This window comes from Gouania willdenowi, chromosome 24 (genome assembly GCF_900634775.1).
Source record: "Gouania willdenowi chromosome 24, fGouWil2.1, whole genome shotgun sequence".
NCBI lineage: Eukaryota > Metazoa > Chordata > Actinopteri > Blenniiformes > Gobiesocidae > Gouania > Gouania willdenowi.
This window is the reverse complement of record NC_041066.1, coordinates 9,992,705-10,010,854: the sequence shown is the minus strand read 5'-3', so window position 1 is coordinate 10,010,854 and position 18,150 is coordinate 9,992,705. Positions and strand designations below refer to the sequence as shown.

Below are 18,150 nucleotides of genomic sequence, written 5' to 3'. Positions count from 1 at the left end.
GTGTGTGTGGCGTCCTTGCGGTCCGCCCCCCCCACCACCACCACCACCACCAAACAACCACAGTTTCTTTCTGAAGTAAAGGAATGCTCTACATTTAGCTTTGACTCTTTTTTTTTTTTGCAAACACAGGATTATGTACTTGGCTTAGGAGATACATTTTTGAATGCTTCTCTGAAAAAAACGAGCTTGAGAAACCCAACATTGTGCACGCACCATGCACATCTGTCCTGTTTCTGCTCAGACTTTGTTTGGCTAAAACACCGTAACACAAGCACCAGTTGCCAGATGTGTCACATTAAGACACTTCTAAACGTTGCGCTCCACTGTGTTTGCATCACTCCATGCTCATAGGTGTAGCTTCTCCTTCCCACTTCTTCGTGATCCGTCATTCTTGTTTTCATTTGTGCGCTGAATCAGATGACGACTGAGTTTGTGTGTGTGTGTGTGTGTGGAGGGGGGGGCTTCTCACTAATGCTTTCCAGTCAGTGACTGGTTTCAGTTTTCCTCCTGCGGTGAATGAAGGATGGAGGGAAAGGGTGATTGTGGAGTGTATGTGAGGAGGAGGGGGCGGTCTTTAAGAGTCGGGGGTCGACGGGGGAAATCTTTTGGATATATTTAGCCGGAATTATAGTTGGACGTGGAAGTGGGATCATAAATTGTACAAAATAAAAGTAAAGAAAGAAAGAAGGAAACAATAAAACAAAGCATAAAGCACATGTGCATCCAAAAGCAGATTAAAGTATTAAGGATTATAGATGGTCGTTGGAACAGAGGAAAAGGTAAATCAATCAACAACAATATTTTATATCCAAATGCATTTGTTTTCAGCAGAAAAAAAGGGGATTTTGAGGTTTAGTTACTATTTTAGTTTCCTGTTCTCTGTCTCTCTTTTTCCCGATTCTTGCACGTATCCATCTGTCTCTGTTATTAGCCAAATTTTTTCCTGACTTGTAAAGTAGTTAAATTTGGCACATTTTCTTGTAAAAATGTAAGAGTGACTGCTGTCTATGGGTTGAAACCCGGCTATTACAATTACATTTTGCTATTGGCTGAGACGGTTTGTGACGTTTTGGTGGCTTCTTACATCACGGACCAGTACTGTTGGCCCCGCCCATCCAATAAAAACTGTCGCTTGTCGACTCTACCAATCCGTGGTGAGTAGGTTGGATTGAGAGAATTGTGAACAGAGAGGTATAGTGAGTATTGAGTAGCTAGTTAGCGTAGCATAGATCGTTCTTTGGAGATTCTGTAGTATAGACTGGGCGTGTCTTAACTGATCCAGGAGCCCCGCCTATAATCAAGGCTTTTTTTTTGGATTTTCCAGCTTAGACGCACGTCAGCCAAAACCTCAGGGTTTAGTCGAACTTTTAAATGACACATCTGTTAGTTTCTGTATGTAATCGTTACCTTTTATTGGATGGTTGTGGGTTTGTGTCCCTGTTATTTATCTCCCACAATCCATAAATGAGCATGTTCGGTTAATAATTTAGTAAATTAGCTTTTGGAACAAATATGCACGTTTAATATTTCCTCCCAAGTCTGCCATGAACAGGATAAGTGGGTATAGATCAGAGATTGGCACCTTTTAGCACAGTAATAGTCACAGAAATTGGATTTTCTGATCCGAGAGCCACATTATCAACATTCATGTCAACATTTGGACCAATCTGAGCATTAATACAGGAAAAAATTACGGCTTTGTGTTTTTTTTTGTTATAATTTTGTATATTTTTCTCTCATTTTGTGTGTGTTTATTGTTGTTTTTTTGTGTGTTTTTTTGTCATTAAGTGAGTTGTTGTAGTTTTGTGTGTTTTTGGAGTCTTTTTTTTGTATGTTTGTTCATGTTTCTTATATTTTTCTCACATTTTGTGTATTTTTATTGTCGTTTTTTGTGTTTTGCAAGTAACGTTATGCAATTTTACAATCATCTTTTGTGTTTGGAGCCATTATTGTGTGTTTTTGTTGTCGTTTTGTACATTTTTCTGTCATAGTGTGTGTTTAGTGTTTAGTCTGATGTTTTTAGTCATTGAGTGTGTTTTTGTGGTAGTTTTCTGTGTTTTCGGAGTCTTTATTTGTAATTTTGTTAATGTTATGTATATTTTTCTCTCATTTTGTGTATTTCTATTGTCGTCTTTTGTGTTTTGCGAGTAATGTTGGCATTTTTGTTGTCATATTTTTTTATGGGAGTATTTTTTCTGTGTGTTTTTGTTGTCGTTTTGTATATTTTTCTGTAATTTTGTGTATTTTTCTTGTTGTAATGTGTGCTTCTGGAGTACTTCTGTGTATTTTTGCTGTGGTTTTATGTATTATTCCGTCATTTTGTGTGTCACACAAAATTAGAATGAGGGGTAGTTGTGGCTCTTGTGCTTCCAGTTGCCCATGTCCTGTGTAGATGCTGAGATACTGTAACTGAACCAGGGTCATAAATGAAAAACTGATACATATCCCAAGACATTACTATGAATATGAGCATAAGAATAACTTCATACTGGCTTTACTACCACAGAATTACAGGATTACATTCTGCTTTCTGTTCCATAAAGGCTGCAGCACTTCCACATCATTTTTTCAGCTTTCCAGTGTGAGCTGAATGAACTTCTCTGGTCATTTCCTGGAGCTGCTGCGCTTTGACTTTGTTCCTTGATGTGTGTGCGCATGCATTCATGTGTGTGTGTGTGTGTGTGTGTGTGCATTTGTCCCACTCATGCATAGACTCATACGCGCCCTCGTTGTCCTCCCCCCACTTGTGCCCCGCCCCTTTGTACCTCTCTTTGACTGCTCACTCACACAGCAGTGCTGTGTAGGTGGACGCTACACATGTCCTTTTCTCTCTCTCCCTCCCTCCCTCCCTCCCACACCACCTCGTTCTCCTGCTGTCACATTCCTCTTGTCTAAAGCCGGGTTTAACTTTCTCACTGGGAAGAAAGGAAGCTTCAGCTGGAAAGAGAAGAAACATTAAAGCAGTTTTATTCTAACTGATTGAGAAGTAAAGACGAGAAAAGTATCTTTATTCACTATTTGGCTTTTGAAAAAGGGGGAGTCACCACAAAGCAGCATGGCTTTTTAAAACAGCTATTTTTTTTTCTTCCCTTCTTTCTTTTCCTTTTTTGGGCCGTGCACTCTCATTCTGGTGGACTTTTTACGTGAGTGCTTGTTTTTCTGTCAAAGTTGGTTGTAGCTCTTCTGGCGGGACTCAGAGGAGGGGGGGGGCGGGCGACGCAGAGGAGGAGGAGGACGTGTGTGGGGGGGGGGTGGGGGGGGTGTTTGACAAGACAGAATCGCACGCTCAGAAAGGACGTTTCTACTCGGACCACGGAGGGTTTTCCAATCAGCAATGTGTGCGTGAGTGTCACCTCAGTTTCTGTCTCAACAAGCTGAAAAAGCTTTCATTTGGCTGCTTTTGGCTTCTTTGGTTTCTGTGTGCGCAATTTATTAGATGTGCTTATGTGTACGTGAGGGACTGATTCAGAATCTGTATCAAATGTGCAGCATGTGTTCATTTTGACAGCAATATTTGATTTAGTTTTAGTTGTAAAGTAACTAAAATGCTACTTTTTTTTTGGTCAAAATGTAGTCGTACGGACTTGTTTCAGTTATTTATTCAAGTTTTTGTCTACTAAATGACATTAAGACTGATGTGGACTAAATCTGTTACAGATATAGTCGACTAAAATATAAAATACAAGAGTTCATGCATTTTTTTTAAAGGTTCAATTACCACTGATCAACCTGATATTGGATGTTATTGAATACATATAAACAGACAAATTTGAAGTGAGCAATACGTACAATTCCTAGGATTCTAAATATGATGCCTATTTGACAGTCACCTTGACTGACATCGCCATGAAGGAAAATCCAATATGGCCACCTGTGGATATTTAACATTGAACATTTACGACCAAATATGTCTTTATTTTACAACATAAAAGCCTGACTTCCCAGATCAAGGTATCCTTAATTAATCAACCAAATCAGCTGTTTGTTAATAAATGTGTCTGTCTGGCGTTTTGCATCAGAAAATTTAACCCTGAATATTTTTTTCTGGTCAGACTTTATTTGAATTAAAATGATCGAGATCTACTGTATATCGTATATCACCATTTTGAAGAAAAAATATGGTCCGTATCGCCCAACCCTATGGGATACCTTCCAAAATAAAACCTAGTTCTGGGCTTTCATCCCGTGTGAACATTAGAGTTTTGTTTTTATTAGTTAAAAATATCAATATATTGTGATACAGTTTAGTCAGTTAAAAAATAAATAAATAAATAAATAAATAAACTATGAAGAAACATTTTTGTCAACAAAATCAACACTGGTGGACAGAGAAATTAGGCTAAGGAACAAAATCACACAGATAAGTGATATTTATGAAAGTACACTCTTGCTCGTTTGTTTTATGTAGTTTATCCATTATTTAGCCTGTGAGTGTTTCCTTTAATAGTAAGTATTTTTTTCATCAATGATCGGTTTGTTGGCAAGAGTTTGCGTTCCCCATCATCGTCTGCAGTTAGAGCAACAAGGGCGGTGAGTTGTCCACTCACTCCACTACTGTGTGTGGTGGAAACAATATCATTATGGCTTGAACTCCATCCACACTACCACTTTAAGTCATTTAAAATGTTGAGTCGATGCACAGAAGGTCCTTGGTTCAAGCCCGTTGGAAATGAAAAAGTACTATTTTTCATCATTCTTACCCTCTGTTTTCAAAGTTAAAGTACAGTTCTTTGGTTTGGCTATGTTTTTGTGTTCACGGGGAAATACAGCAGACTTGGGTGAGATGTCACAATGTGAGCTTGATCAACATCAGGTCTGAGGGCCCTGGTGGCCCGTTTGGTTAAACCAGTGGAAGAAGGAGCCCCTGTGGGCATTGTAACCAGATGATGGAACCATTTCTTCTGGATGCAGAGGAGAAGCAGCTCTAATTTCAACTCCTTTCAGACGGCTGAACTTGGTAGCCTGTCACCCAGGGTCAGGCCGACTTGGTGGATGATGATTAGCAGCACAGCTGGTTTGAAGTTGCATAGTTTGAGATCTTTGGCTTTGGTTTTGTCCTTCAGTCCAAAAAAACATGTATGTTAGGTTTGTGGTGTGTTTGTTGACTGAAGCATATTGTATACAACGTGTTGCATCCTTAGATATTAGCCTTGCAAGGGAAAGGATAAAGATGTTGGGGCCACAAAAATGTGATTGTCTGATCAGAGGGTCACAATATCAACATTCATGTCAGCATTATGATGAATGACCTGAGCATTAATCTGAGCGTTAATACAGGAAAGAACCGATGGTTTATAGTCATTTTGTTTTAGTTTTTTTTTTTTTTTTGCCATTTGGTATATATTTTTCTCTCATTTTGTGTGTTTTTGTTGTCATTATCTCCGTCAAGGAAGTAATATTTGACCGGTGTTCATTTATTTGTTTGTTTGTACATTGACAGAATTACTTCCAAAGTCCATAACGGATTTTGACATAATTTTAACAATCAATAGAACTTAAGCCATTGAACTTTCCAATAATTCTTGGAGGAGATCTGGATCAATGTACTGATTCCGGATCAGTTTCAAAAATTTAAAAATCCCTACTCTTTTGGCAAAATTTCAAAACCTTGTATCTCGGTTTGTAATTTACCGATATTTATGAAATTTGACTCAGTTATGTAAGTTTGGTTCCTTAATCACCCGCCCAAGTTTCATCCAATTGGACCTGGATTGTGCATTGCAATGTGATTTCTTTTAGAGAAAATAGGATCACTGATCAGATAACTGCCAATACCTGACGAAGGATATTTGGCGCCTGCCAGAGGTTTGCGCTTGTTTCATATGTTTTTTGTATTCATGTTGTTGTTTTGTGTTTTTGGAGTCATCTTTGTGTATTTTTCTGTCATTTTGTGGGTTTTTGAAGTCATTTTGTGCATTTACTTTTGGAGGCTGCAAAGAATTAAACTGATGTGTGATTTAAACCAATTGATAATGGACTTTGGAAGTACCTCCAAAAGTGGCCAGTGTAATTAATCTGGTATTTGTAAGCTTGTAATGGCATTGTTGAGTGTTTTTTTTTTGGGGTGGTAAAACTCCGTTGTCACGTTTGATCACGTTAATGCTACTTGTACTTAACAAATGTTTTATTTCCAATCCCTATAACTTCAACCTGGGCTTTGCTCCAAGCTGTGTAAGCAGCACACGTGAGTTCCTCAGACCAGACAATGATGCCGTCAGCTCCAGGACTCCTAAAATGACTGCATTGTTAAAGATAGCCCCTCAGTGGTTTGGTTGTTTGTTTATGTGAAAATGTGTATACAGTAGTAGTGTAGGCGTGTGTGCATGGGTTCACACCTACTTCTCCCTGGCGGCCAGGTTTTTCTCTAATTGACGAGTTGCCGTTCCCCCGTAGCGCCAGTTTGCAGCGCCGGCCTGGTCCCTCCCAAACCACAAGGGACTCTTTGTTTGTAATTTATGAATTAGCTTGTGGTTTGGGTTACGAGAAAAGGGGGCAGGCCAGAGGCTGACGGCAGCGGAACAGGAACAGAGCTCAGTACAACAGCACATATTTGCATTAGTGGGATGTTACCTCACTTGTTTTGTTTGTTGTTCCAGTTTGTATTCTGGAGTTCGTCTGGGATGAAGGTGAAGATTGAGATGACGATATTAACAATCGTCTCATTCACTCTTTTGTAATCCAGGTTCTTTCGGCACTGCCTTGAGCTGGTTTATGTTTGACAATCCTGTGAGATGTGTTTCCAGGAAACAGATAAGACCGACGGCTCCATCATAGCCAGAAAAAGATTGTCAAACCCCTCGACCCATCCTTCGCTCTCTCTCTTTTTTCTTGTCTTTGGCCTAACTCTTCAAGCTTTCTTTTTCATTCCACTTTTCTCTTCACTACAATCCTTTCCTTTTCCTCTTTGGTCTTTGTTTTTAAACTCAGTTTGCGTTCTTGTAAGCTTCAGCTCGTCCACAAGAATGTTTTCTTGGCTGAAAGGGTCACCAGTCCAAAAGGGCTTATGATCACATACAGTCTCTCTTTCAAAACTCTACAATAACACGTTTTTGAAGCATCTAAATCATTTTCTTCGCCGAACTCAAATCATAACTAAGACAGTTTTGCCAGATACAGTTGATGATTGTTTGCCATAAAATCACAAAACCTTCAAACCACATATGTATAAAAAGCAAGGCCTCCAATGTTATCAAATTATTATCAAATCTTGCCAAATCTCGCAAGATCAAGCATGTCCAAGCATCATCTAGCTGTCTTGTAAGATTTTGAAGTGTGATATTTGTGTATGTATATAATATTTGACAGGTCTTTTTTTGTATTGCTTCCAAACACTTGCTACACATAAAACTACCTGTTTAATGTTTAATGGGGAAAATGGGAGAAATGCGTAATATTTTCCCGAAACATGTAAGGGAGGGCTCATTCTGTGTCATATAGCTATTTCCATTTCAAGATGTGAATTTGTGATTTCCGTCAGTTTTTCACATATTGAATCATCAACTTTACTCAAACAGAATATCTTGCTCTACCACTTGAGCCAAAGTTATTGATCTTTTTATCAGCTCGCTGTTGGGAAAATGCAGCTTTTGTCTCCTTCTCCTTTCTACTCTGATCACATTATTCAAACAAAATTGGAGGTTTCTTCAGTCATGGCTGTTTGGGGCGTTGCTGTATAGCTTCTCTGCTTGCATTTTTGCCTCAGCTATGCTAGACACGACAGATAGCTTCAGGGAGGGATTTTTCCCCCAGTGAGATTGAGGTGCTAAATCTTCTGGATTGAAGCAGAATTAAGTGGTCATGGAGGTGAGAGAGAATTATGATGTTTTCTTTTGCACATTGGAGTGCAGAACTTTACACCTGGAGGACCAAAAAAATAAAAAATACATATTAGAAAGGAATGATGTCATGGAAACTAATCTGTACCAGTTCTGTTCCACCGAATGTTGGTGTATATCCTCCTGACACCTAACAAATACGTTCCTTGACTTACTTGACATTTTTACTTGATGTTTCAATCTTTTCCACAATAATCAAGTCAGAATTTTGCACCGTGTGCAGGTAAACAACATTAAGAAAGAAAGACAGCAACAGAAGACCAATATCTAGTCAACTTGTGTCTATATGGAAATGTCTTAAAGTTGTTAACGAATGAGTAACATGCCAGAGAACATCCTAAAGTCTTTTTTTTTTTTTGTTACTCCTTAGCGAGGAAACTGCTAAGGGTGAAGGACACTGACCTCTAAGAGTGACAGGGAGTGACTAAGTGTGTGTTTTCTGTGAGCAAAAAAAGGCCAGTGTTTGGGTGCATACCAGTGATGTGTGTTCATATCATTGTTTTACTCAAACTCTCTGTGTGTGTTTGCTCTCTTGCCTGTCTGGCTAGGTTTATGTCGTTTATTTTCTGCCATTAACTGTGAAAGACCAAACACGCTGCAGTTGGACTGCTGTGCATGCAACGCTGAATGATACATTTGATGCCACTTTTGTTTTGTTTCATCTTACATATTAATGTTAAAAGTTGCAATGTATGAGCACTGTGGTTGCTTGTTCACTTCACAGTGACTGGATCGGCGTATGTGATGTGTTTTTACAACCATTTATTCGGCTCCCCTCCCCCTTTGGCTTACCCTGCCTCACCCCCATTAAACTCAATTTGTTTTGAGCGGCAGAGATTGCTATGAGCACAGAAACGTGCAGAATAAGGGAGAGAAGTTTGAGTTTTAAGGACGACTTGGTAGCATGAAAAGAACAAGGTAAACCTAAGCAAATGGGAGACATTTAGCTTATATTCCTAAAGGGTTCCTGTTCTGGAAATGTACAGTTTACAACATAGAATAAGGCTAATGTACCATTAAACAAAATATGTGCATATTTATTAAAAAAAACAAAACACATTGAAGTACTTTTTTGAACAATTTTGTACCTTATAATACAATGCATGGGAAGCAGCAATTTTCGGTTGCCCTACAGGGACCTTTAAAGAAAATAACCCAACTAAACTTTGATTATTTCTGTATATATGATATTTTGATAGAGCTTGAAATTAAAATTCACTTCAGGTCCCCTTTAAGTGATTAATCATCCTGATAAAGGTTAAATGCGTAGACTGTTGCTATTTTTTTACTGTCCTGCCAAGGACTGTCAGTATTTGATGGCCCGGCTTGAATAAGCAAACCTCGAAATTACCCATAATGAGAGACAGAGTTGACTTTTTTAATTATTTTTTCTATTCGGGCTCTTCATTAGAAGTCATGAGACTTTAAAAAAAGCCCAAAGTCTTTCACAGACTCTTCCAATAAAGTCGAGATGTGATGCAGCAGCATTACAGGGTGCAAATTTAATGAAGCTTGATTGAACTTGCAGAGGAGGCTGCTATCTAAACATGTGTTTTCTCTAAAGCCAAAGTTTGTAGGTTTCAGCGTATAGTTAACATGTGTTTTGAGTTGTGTTTCTTTGGTAATTTAATCGTGGCTGCATTTCACAGTGTAGAAATTATTAGACGGGCTTAATGATGTGGGTAGGTTTTACAGCCTAACGATTTGAAAAAGGCATTAGATGACTATCTGCTTATACGTGGCAAGTCTTTAGACGTCAGCTGTGAAAAGAGAGAAAACAAACAGTTTGTGCATGAATTACATGAGTCTGTAGCTATTCCCAGTTTTGGTAATCAGCTGCCCTCAAACTCAAACCATAACTCCAATTGGTTTTATAAAGTTCAAGGCATCAGATTGTGTCAATTGTAGAGTAGACGCCCCCGCTTTAACTGTCTTCCTTGTTTAGTTGGATGGCAAATGCTGTGTCCATCAGTGTATTTATAATCCAATTCCTTGTTTCCTGTGAAGTGCGACGCCAACATTTGTCCACCGTAATGTTCCAGGTCTTTTTAGGAATAGGATAATAACGTCCAAGTTTACCTTTATTCAACCAGCTAAATCATTGAGAACTAATTCTGTTTTGCAAAGACGACCTGGCCAAGTGGCAGAAAACATGTAAGAAGAATACAGATGATAGAATACCAAGGGCAAATACCAAGCAAATTAATAAAACAAAAGTAAAAAGACACGTATTTTTGTAAAAGACACGAGATAGTGCAAAAATCTTTCATGACATGTAACTACGTGCTAAAATGTCAGATTTAAATGCTATTGTTCCATAGACTCTCCATGGGACTGGATATACGGAAAGAGTTAGTCTGACATGATGTCAACATAATATGTGACTGGCAATTGCCTGAAGTCTCCAAATGGCGATGCCCATGTATGAAGGGATATTACTTGATATTTAGGCTAAAAATGTATATAAATGACACCAAAGACATTTATTACATAAAATAGTAAAGTTTAATTATTCAGCTTTAATTCTATCCTCTAAAGTGCATTCATGCAATGGATTGGGTATCACTTTAATTGCAGTCAGTTCAATAAGGGTAACTCATTTAATCCCTCCAAATGGTTGAATACACAGCTAAAATGCCAGATGATCAGACTCGATCTTGCCTTGATGTGGATCTATTGGTGTGAAAGGCACAGGGCACTGAGTTCAACTAAACAACTATTGGATCGCGACCCCAAAGTGCTTGAATCACTTATCAGCTTATCCTCTGTCCAGAGTGGCTCTTCCACAGACAATGTTGGTCTTGAGTTGTTTTTTGGGGGGTCAGAGGTTATCTAACATCAGCAATCAAAGGGTCAAGCCTGCATCCAGTGTAAGTCTAATGACTTTATGGTTGAGAAAGGGAGCCTTGATGTTTGAGTTCTGTTTCATGTTGTTGGGTTTGCAGTTAGGCATGAGAAATGTGTATAGCTTTTATTAGGAAGTTCTTTATTGTTCTTGGAGATCTTACTATAGCCAAAAATAAGAACGTAAGCACAGTAAGCACCTCATCTAGTTACATGCTTGAACATCATTAAAGAATCCCCATGAAAATAACACAACACCTCATATCCATTATTAGCATCCTTTGCCAAAAGGTGTAAATCCCCAGGTTGGCCTGTTATTTCTGTTCATGGGCTAATGGCTGTTGGCACAATGAGATCTGTCCTACAGGCCCTGATCCTCAGCCCAGCCCGGTACAGTAGAGCCATGCTGAGCTGGTATTTTAAAATCTCTCAAAGAACTCCTACACTCTGATCTCGAGCCAGAACCCACTGAGCTACAATTCAAGCAGAGCCATGGCCTCACTGTTCCTTAGACTTCCAACCGACGAGGATGATGGGATGATGGAGCTTGTGATTAGGGGAAGAAAACTATGATGGGATGTTTTCTCTAGCATTCCTTTTTTGCCTTTTCTTTCACCACAGCAGAACATCTGTTTCTTCCCGTTCAACAGGACACTGCTTCCATTGCTTCTTTTTTTGGTGTGTTTTTGTTGTTTTCTCACTGATTAACAAAGTTACTTGTGTTACTACTAATAGAACCTTGTGGCTGTATGTGATCACCCAGTTGTGCAGTATCTTAGCCTCTTCTTTTTGAATAGCTGAATCAAGTCAGACCAGTGTTTAATCTTGGCCTTTCTCCATTAATAACAGTTGAAAAGCTGACTTCTTCAGCCTGGATTATGCCGCCTAGTTCACAATGCTCTGAGGTTCAAAATCCAGTAAATGCTCTGCTATGTGGTGGACCAGGAACAGCTCAAGTCTTAAGCTGGTATTTTGGTGTCAGACAGCTTAACTCACTATTCAGAAAATAACATCTCTCCCTACCATCAAACTGACATGCAGAAAGACATTCGTCAGCTATGGTCAAGCCTGACCTCTAAGATATGTTTAAAGGGGTCACACCGGATCCATCTTTCTTACCCCAAAAAATCCTTATTGATGGAATCATTAGCAATGAACTGCCACTGTTGGATAGCTAACTATTCCTCTCACTATCACACACATAGTCGAGCACACGTTGTTCATCTACATACCAGAAACTAGACTAATGTCAATGGAAGAAAATCAAATATTTGAGCGTATCTATCACCATTAATCTGAAACCTAGACATGGTACACCCTTTACAGGTTGTCATGACATTAAAGGGCTAACACACAAAGACAAACATTCCAAACAACACACACACACACATTCCCTCCTACAGTTTTTTTTCTTTGTTGAAAAACCCAAGTCTTCACTTCTTTGAACTTGAAAATCTGATTTTTTCAGAAGAAAAACTCCCAGAGAGTGTGAAAACTTCACAGGCTAGGAAATCGATTTTAACTCCACTCTCTGAGATAGGAGGCAATGTGACTAGACAAGATGTCTTATCTGATCAAAGGAGAACAACCCTCACAGTCACTGAATGCAGTCACACTGACCATAAGGTTCAGAACGTGGTGGCTCTCAATGTTGCTCCATAAAGTGAAGTTCTCATGAATTCCTGGGTGGCCTCTCACCACATGATATACTTACTAATCTAAAGTTTACCCTCTGAAATTTGTGGCATGATGAAACTCTCTTGCATAATCTTCTTTTTAGCGGCTTCTCCTTGTCTTTACAGCATGGAATACATTCACTGGGAAAGAGGTCATCATAATACATGAGAGTTATTTTTACAAGTGTTGACCCGTCTGTCAGTGTGCGATAATAGAGTGAGTCTGTTTTCTCTCAAATCTGGCCTGTCTCCACCTCAAAGCGAGGCGTAAAATAAAAACATCCATTGCAGATCAGGTTCTGTGTCTCGGCGGGCCACGTTCTGCTTTCTGTCGGACGACCTCTGGCCCGCTTGGATACTGGAGATTTATGTGTAGCACAGCTGAGCTGAGAATAGTGATGACAGATCACTGCATCTGCAAGTGAAATCTGCTCCCAGTGTGTACGAGCTTTAAATTGGGGTCTCCTGGACTTGTTTCGAAGGTGTAAAGAAAGTTGGGGGAAGTACTTGTGATGATATGACGAATCAACAGTGCTTTGTTCAGTTGGATGTTGATTGTTTGAGGCTCCTGGTCTTCCTGTGCAGTATTTACATGTTCTCCATGAGCACTCATGGGTTTTCTCAGGATACTCTATTTCCTTCCACAGTCGAAGACCACGTTTTTTTTGTTTTTTTTATCGCAGTCTTTAAATTCTGTAGTAATCGAGGCGGTGGGTCGGCATTGACTTATGGGTGGAACATGCTTTCCTTTCAGACTGCAGTGTCCAGCAGGAGCTTCAGATAATACAGCAGGTGTTTATTTTTAAGACAGTTGTAAAAGTGTCTCTCCTGTGCGTGTGTCTATAACTCTTCCTTCTACTGCCTCTTCTGCGCTCTTACGCTTTGCTTCGAACCCTGAGGACATGCATCTGCATCTGTATTGGCTCAAGCTGTTTTAAGACCAGGGTTGACTTGACGAGGGAAGGCAAGAGGAGGACACAGATTGGATGTTTCCAACTTGAGAGCTGTGTCATCCGTTTTGGTCTGGGTGGTATTCTTTATTCCTTAAACATGGGCGACAGTGAGCCAAGTGAAACAATATTCCAGCTCATATGGGAATAAACCAGTCACATGTGAAAGGGAAGTATTTATAGATCTTTCTCTTGTCTCTCTTCCTGTCTCGTGTATTCTTCCTTTCTTTTGATAACAAACAGCTGTTCAGCAAAGCCAATGACAGCACCTGCTTATACTAAAGTCCATTTTTGTTTTGGTTCTAATATTAGCTCACTGTACATTGGTTCACTTTTATGTTGTTCTCATCCCACCCTTGGAAAAGGAAGAATTTCAAGCTTCTCTATTAGTGGTTGAAGGAAAAAACAGATTTTTGGTTGTCTCCCTGATCCAACTCACCTAAATCTAATGAAGATTTCATGAATGAACCAGCTCGAACAAAAGCTTGACAAAGTGCCTCTTGTTTTAAAACCCTGTAAAATGAAAACATGCAGTATTAAAGTCCTCCAGGAACATTTTTGAATACCCCTAATATTTGTAGACTCTCACTTGTATCAGGCACACATCTTTCTTTCCACCGATCCCAAAGCTTCTCAAACTTTTCAGCCCGCGACCCCCAAAATAAAGGTGAACAGTCATGTGGAGAGAGGGCCATCTATAAAGGGGAGAGCTTTTTTGGGCCCATCCATAAAGTCACTAAAATGTTGGTCCATTGTTCTATGAATCTGTGATAATCACATTTATTTATTTATCTGAATAATATACACTGTTATCCAGGAAGTTTATTATCATTTGTGCTGTAGCATATAGCCATCTTAAAGATGTAAATCCTGTTTCAAACAGAAATTACATGGGATAAAAGTGACTAAAAAGGGTGGAAAAGGAGATGAAATGGGATTTTAAAAACCACAGAAATTAGTTAAAAGAGCAAATTAGAGTGGCCAAAAACTGACAAAAAAATTGGTTCAAAAAAAGATTTAAAGTGTCAATATTGGAACAATTAGTTTAAATTGGCAAATAATGGGCATGACAAATGGTGAATGCAGTTAAATTGGCAAAAATAAGCACAGCATATGGTGAAAAGAGATTAAAAATGTGACAATAATGGGTCAACATTTGTGACATTAGGTGGGAAAAGTGGTGGGGAAAGGGTTTATAAGAGCCAGAAATGTATTGAAAGTGGAAAGAATGTGCAGGAGAGGCATTGAAATTTGATAGAGAAGTGGCAGAAATGGGTGTATAATGTAGCAAAAATGCATTAAAAGGAGCAAAAATATGGCAAGAAAAAGTGATGAAAATAGGTAAAAATATGTTTTAAAGTTAAATAAGTTTGGTGTAGTTGCAGAAAAAGGGTAAAAATAAGCAAAAATGAGCTCATATTGTAAAAAAAAAAAAAAAAAAAAAATTTCTTAGGTTTTTGAAGGCATCTGGCGACGTACATTTACGTTTTTAATGCCGATTATTCACATGGGAATTGCTTTTAAATTTAATATGATCCAAATCACTTTCTGCTTACTTCTGTCAAAAACCTTTTAACAGCACTCCTCTCACTTCCAGCCTAAACAAAAGTTATCGTGTTTTCTCCTGATGTTTATGTTATTCTTGTGATAAGTATAGACCTGGGATATAGGAGACCACTCCGTCCAGGCCTAACCTCTAATAAGGCCTTTGTTATCACAAGGAGTATAATCCAACTCCTACACTTCTGTTTAAACATGTACTGCTTGCACTTCAGGATTACAAACAACAGGGCACAGGAGCAGTGTGCGCTGGGTGAAGGTGTTTTTACTGGAGTGAATTAGTAGGATGATCTGCACGTAAACATAGAGCAGGTAATGGCTTGCAGATGCTGATACTGCTGAGTTACATATGTGATGAAAACCTGTAATGCTTCACTTTCAGCTCCTCTGTGTGTTTAATAAAAATCCATTGCTCTGCGACACCCTCATCTGTTGCACATCTTTATACGTAGCGTCCAAAAGAAGCAGAAAAAGGAAGCATCAGTGTCACGCTGACTACAGGAAGAAAAACTGTGTACTCACGCTACACATAATTAGCTTTTTTATTGGATTTAGTTCCGTCAAAGGAAGCCATTCAGCAGCTTCCATGTTGACCTCTGTGAACCACTGAGGATCCTTCGTTGTTCAGCCATGTGGAGCAGAGCCTGCCTCAGTTTATTCTGACCCAGACGTATTCAGCTTCTCAGCTGTTCTCGCAGTTGAGAACCCCTAGAGCAGGGGTTCTCAACTGGTCTCACCCTAGGACCCACATTGTTCCACGGTCATTAAATAGCGACCCACTTGTTATAGAATTCAACCAAACAATTTTTTTTTGTTTTTTTTTTTGTTTTAATAGCTGTTGAAAACACACATGTGATCTTTTTAAAAACAAAAATCTATATATTTTCCTGTGAAACTTAAATGTTACAGCATGCCTGTCAAAAGAAAAGTTTATTTCAAAATAAAAGACAAGTCCAACATGAGAGACATTAAGTAGTTATTTTTTTGACATACAATACAGGTCCGCGACCCACTTTCGGGTCCCAACCACCAGTTCAGAATCGCTGACCTAGAGTTAGAATGTGCAAAATGTAACCGTTATGAATTAAATTAGATTCATATATTTATTATACATATTTGTATTTTATATCATGAGCCTTTCTTGCCATAAAAGAGGTTTATCTGCTTCCAAAAGTAAAATTATTTCTGTGTTGATCAAAACATCCAACAACACACCATAATACATGAATTTACAAAACATAACATTGTAGCTCTGCTGTACGGAAGATAATGTTGCTCAAGTGAAGCCATAAAATCATATTAACCAGAGGTGTAAAGAGTACTGATATATCCTACTCAAGTAGAAGTACAGTTACTTGATTGAAATTGTACTCACGAACAAGTACAAGCAATGCATAAAATACTCAAGTATAAGTGAAAAGTAGCTCAATTTGCGGAAACCCGGTGGCCGGGAAGTGTCAGGTGAATGCATTTAAAGAAATGAACACAAATGCAAAAAGGTCACAACACGAATGCAAAATGGCCACAACAGAAGTGTTTCCGACGGACCGGTATTACAGACGGACACGTTTCTGCCGGATGTTTTTAACCCACCAGAACAGAGAAGAACAAGAAGAAGACATCGAAACGCGTATGAAAGTAAGTGAAAGTTGATTAGGATACTCTTATCTTTTTCATATCAGGCTATCATATCATAATACCCGTCCGACTGTAATACCGGTCCGTCGGAAACACTTCCGTTGTGGCCGGTTTGCGTTCGTGTTGTGAACTGTTTGCATTTGTGTTCGTTTCTGTAAATGCATTCACCTGACACTTCCCAGCCACCGTACTAAACCGCTTCACTTCCTCCCACTGCCTCTCCCAATCTACCAGAAGCCACGCCTCTACTTTTCTGCATGCACATTGCAGAACATAACAAGGTCGCATTGGGTTGCATTGATGTAGGTCTATGGGTCAGGACAGAGCCATAATCATATTTACCTGTTTACTGTTGTGACGTGCGACCTTGTTTCCGTGCACAGTTCTGCATTCACTTTGAATGCCTATTGGCTGGGCGCAGTCGGCGATCGTTTACATTTGTATAGGGGTCTATAGGACGAAGGAGGGACTTATATACATTAATGCAGCGATTCTCAACTGGTGGGTCGGGACTCAAAAGTGGGTCGCGGACCTTTACTGGGTGGGTCGCGAAACAGCTGGTCAAAAATGAATAAATACCTGATGTCTCATGTTGGACTTGTATGTATTTTATTTTGAAAGAAACATTTTTTGTGACAGGCATGCTGTGAAATGCATGTTGTACAGGAAAATATTTAGATTTATGCTTTTAAAAAGATTATATATGTGCATTTTCAACAGCCATTTTTGAAAAACTAAATTTAGTTGGTTGAATAAAATTTTTTTTAAAAGTGGGTCACGATTTAACGACCATGGCAAAATGTGGGGCCCAGGGTGAGACCAGTTGAGAACCCCTGCATAAATGTATATGAATGACCACCGGCAGTAGACCATAGTAAAAGACTTGTAAGGTATTTTTTTTGCATTTCAAAAGAATCATACAAAAACAAAGATTTCTCAGAAACTCCGGATATCAGCTTTAAGTACAAGTCAAATTACTGATTTAGAAATATACTCAAAAAAGTACAGATGCACATAAAATCAACTCATTTAGAGTAACGTGAGTACTTGTAATCCGTTACTTTCACCTTTGACATTAACATGCTTAACATGGCCCTTTTTTTACAGAACACTCAGATTTCTTTCTTAGAACTTTAATCCAATAGTTGAAAAAGCCCTGATCAAAAGCTGAGCAATGTTTGTATAATAAGAATCCTCCATAATTGTATCCAACATGCCACACAGTCCTGGTGCACGGTGCGACCACTTGTTGCCTTCAGCTAAAGATAGCAGCATTGTTTGGATCAGCTTTGACAAATGTTGGAACAAGCTGAATGTTGATGCTTCCTTTCAGCCATGCAGTGTGATAATGTTCTCCTCCTCTACCCTGCATACGCAGTAACAGCCTCTCCCTCCACTGTTTGCAGAAGATACCATCACTTTGATGGTTTCAGCAGCTCAGATAAAGCTCTGCTGTGCCATTACCTCATGACACTGACATGACGGAGGGAGTTTAGGCGGGCGACTTAGTTTGATGACTCAGCGCCGGTCACATCCTTGTTGACCGTGTGCTGTGATAAACACTGGACCTGGCACTCCCACACTGAGCTCTTAAAAATGTGGAATAACCAGTGTTAGGATCAGGACAGAGACTGATAGGCTGAAGGC

General features: G+C 39.2%; 1 protein-coding gene across 2 annotated transcripts in view; it reads left to right on the top strand.

Annotated features, from left to right (window-relative positions):
- The window catches only part of eva1aa (eva-1 homolog A, regulator of programmed cell death a), an 89,538-nt gene that overhangs the window by 52,859 nt on the left and 18,529 nt on the right, over positions 1-18,150 (top strand). Inside the window, exon 1 of one of the 2 annotated variants that reach the window (XM_028440266.1) lies at positions 3,284-3,342. The exons of the other annotated variant lie outside the window; for it this stretch is intronic. The gene's annotated coding sequence lies outside the window, so the exon portion shown is untranslated. Of the gene's footprint in view, positions 1-3,283; positions 3,343-18,150 lie in introns of those variants that run through there. 2 annotated transcript variants of the gene reach the window in all.